The sequence below is a fragment of the Xenopus laevis genome, chromosome 1L, assembly GCF_017654675.1.
Source record: "Xenopus laevis strain J_2021 chromosome 1L, Xenopus_laevis_v10.1, whole genome shotgun sequence".
Classification (NCBI taxonomy): Eukaryota; Metazoa; Chordata; class Amphibia; order Anura; family Pipidae; genus Xenopus; species Xenopus laevis.
The window spans coordinates 3,550,156-3,553,454 of record NC_054371.1 but is presented as its reverse complement, the minus strand read 5'-3'; the positions used below and the strand labels follow the sequence as shown (position 1 = coordinate 3,553,454).

Below are 3,299 nucleotides of genomic sequence, written 5' to 3'. Positions count from 1 at the left end.
ACACCAATTATCCAAGATGTTTTTACAGGTTACCTGCCTATGCAAATATCAGCTGAATATAATCAGGGGGTTCCACTGGCTCCGTGACTCCCCACTGAGTGCAATCAGGTGATTCCTCTGTCTGTACTGACACCAGCTGAGTATAATCAGGAGATTCCTGTGCAACTGTCAGCTATAGCAGGTGGAGATGGCCCCGCCCACTCTCTAACTCTACAGACTAGAATGCTGGTCTTGAAGCCTCAGGTAAGTGATACCTGTCTGCCTATGTGATATTGGATCTAGTGTCCTACAATGCAGTGGCGTTTAGGGGCCTGATTACAGCCTGGCATAATGAGCAGTAAGTAAGGTATATGTTCCTATTCTGTTCTGCTGTATACTGAATATACTTCTAGCTAATTGCTTACATGCACTGTGATCATATGCTGACCTGCACTGTGCTAGGTTCTGCCTATGTGCTTATTTGAAGCCAGTAGATCTTATAGAAATAGATAATGGAGCTTACATGCATGTGATCTTATACTTACCTGTAGCGTATGCGGAGTCTAGTGGCTCACCCTAATCCAGTAGTTCTTTTAGATGATATGAAGCCTACGGCCACACCACCCTGAAAGTGCCCGATCTCGTCTGATCTCAGAAGTGATACAGGGTTGGGCCTGGTTAGTACCTGGATGGGAGACCGCCTGGTAATACCAGGTGTCGTAGGCTAAATATGTATGTGCATGTATGATTGGTTATGTGTATAATGATGTGTGTGTATATATATATATATATATATATAAGGTTTAGCTTTTGCTCACCTGAAACCAACAGCCATAGTGGAGGTAGATTGCCAAACTCTTATTATATTTGATCTAAGCAGCAGCTAATCTAAAGTATACTGTGCACTTCATGTTGTACATTTACATTCAAATGTCTTAATACAATGACAAATGCCCCTGCGATTGTATGTTGAGTTTACTGGGGTCTTATACACTTACATCTGAGTGTCTTATTATACAACGAATGCCCCCGTGACTGTATGTTGGGTTGATTGGTGTCTAATACACTTACATCAGAATGTCTTAATATCCTATATAATCAAGTTCAAGTGTCTCTGCGTCCAGTCCCTGTGTCCGTCGTTACATATAACTGCCTTCCACAATGTTGTTACACTGCAGCTTATATTTGAAATGACTTTCATCCAGTTGCTGCAGTGGAAGGGGAGCGCATGCGACTGTATCTAAAGCTTCATTACACTGCGAGTGCCGCTTGCCATCAGGTTCGGCTGTGAGACCTCGCTGGTCAAGCGAACTTGAAAGGCAGGAGGGAGTGTATCACAGCAGCCAGACATCTGAAGGGAATCGCCGTGGAAAGGCAGGTAGGCAGCGGCTATTATATGTGCAAGCGGAGAGTTAGGAGTCCCAGCAATTCCTATATAATGAGGCAGAATAGTGAGAGGCGCCTCACTATTCAGTTAGTTGCTTAGCGGCGCTGAACCCTGGAGTGAAGCTGAATGAGCTCGGGGGGCATTGGCTGTTACACGAGTGACTGGTGTTGGCTGATTGGCGTCGGAGTGGGCGGGGGGAGTGTCTCCCTCACGGGTTGCTAAGGGGCAGCCAACCAGGCGCACTCGCCGCTACCTTTACTTTGGGCTATAGAAGCAGCACCGAGGAGAGGGAGCGAGAGGCTCAGGTGAGGTGCAGAGTTAAAATGTAAAGGAGTGGTACCTGATTGGATGGGAGCAGCAAAGCCACACCTCCAGCCTGTGATTGAGGCACCCAGCGCTGTGACACAGAGAGGCAGCATTGAATGAACTGCACAAAAGCACTGATGGGATCACACCTCACTCAGCTTCCAATTTCACTGACAAGCTCAGGGCTGTCCCAAAGCTTCACCTGAAAATGCTCATTGATTTAAGGGATCTGTGTTCATTGAGCTGCTGTCCCACAATGTCCAGTCTCCATCCCTGAGAGTCAGTATGTGCAGCAAGTAATGGAAGTGGTGTGTTCCAGCAGCAAGTGCCCCTGTCACTCAGTCCCCTTAACTGCCCCACCCTGTGGCCAAGAGGAGGGATCCTATATCCTATATAATAATCTTCAAGTGTCTCTGCGTCTAGTCCCTGTGTCTGTGGGATTGCGCTACTGCGCATGTGCCCCACGGACCGTCGTTACATATGTTCTAGCGCCCGTTAATTTAACTGGCTTAATGTCTAGTGTAATATAATGCCCCTGTGATACGGCATTGCTTCTAAGTAATGGCATGTGCCCTAGAATAAATGAAGCACAATATTTGCCCTACAATAAATTAAGCTCAATATTTCTCCCTGTGATGGGAAGGTTTGCATATTGTCTGATACACACAGCAGGAGTTCTAACTCACATCGGTTAAGGATTGCTGGGTTAACAACAAACAACAGTTGTGTATCAAGCAATGCAGTGTTTGGTCCCTTAAATCAGGGTCGGGGCAAGCCAATGGGGTGCCCTAGGCATCCAGTCAGCTACCCCTGCCCTCCCCTATGTGAGCGTGTGAGCTTGTTACTGCATGCATGCGCCAGTGCATTATGCATTATAGGCGAAGACTCATGCTCATACGCTATACGGGGAGATTAAAGAAAGGGAAGGGCATGTAAGTGACAGAGGGAGGGGAGTGACGGACAGAGGGAGCGGAGGAGGAAATCAAGCAGGGGAGCAAACCAGCCGGACTAGGAGTAGGCAGAAAACTTTTGAACAGGTACCTGCCCAGTGACCCCACATCTTTGCGCCCTAGACAGGTGCCTCTTCTGCCTACCCCTAGTACTGGTCCTGTTATTCAGCAAAGTGCAAATCCTACATCTGCCAGCCTTGTAGATTTTCAGTTTAGTGGATACATTGAGGGAAATGAAGTTATCTGTGCTGCAGTGGCTAACTCCTAACTAGATGTTTGGATGTGTTGCCTGTCAAATCTGTTACACTGTTTCCTATACGGTGAGGATTCCCATTACACTGGCTGAGCATTGTGTGTCTAGACTACATAGTCACAGGACTCTCTGCCAGGTAACCTTATAGTTATTCCACTCCTATTAGCCTTGCTGGTTCTCTGGATCTCACACTGTTGTTCTACAGAAGTAGGACTTCCTGGTGAAGCTCAGTCTCTCCTGATATACTCTAGGTCTGACTACATTCTAGTCCAACTGACCCAATTTGCTCTAGTCTGGTACATTCAAAGCCCTTCTGTAGCTATGGGAATATCCACAAGGCCACTCCAGTCTTAGAGTTCGCTTCATTGATGGACTTTATATATGTAGGGTAGTTGATAATTTTACATACAGAAATGTTCCTTAC

The 3,299-nt window shown here is 46.6% G+C and overlaps 1 pseudogene; it reads left to right on the top strand.

Moving 5' to 3' along the window:
• Positions 1 to 586: 586 nt before the first annotated feature.
• On the top strand, positions 587 to 705 carry LOC121396285 (annotated as a pseudogene).
• Positions 706 to 3,299: the final 2,594 nt, after the last annotated feature.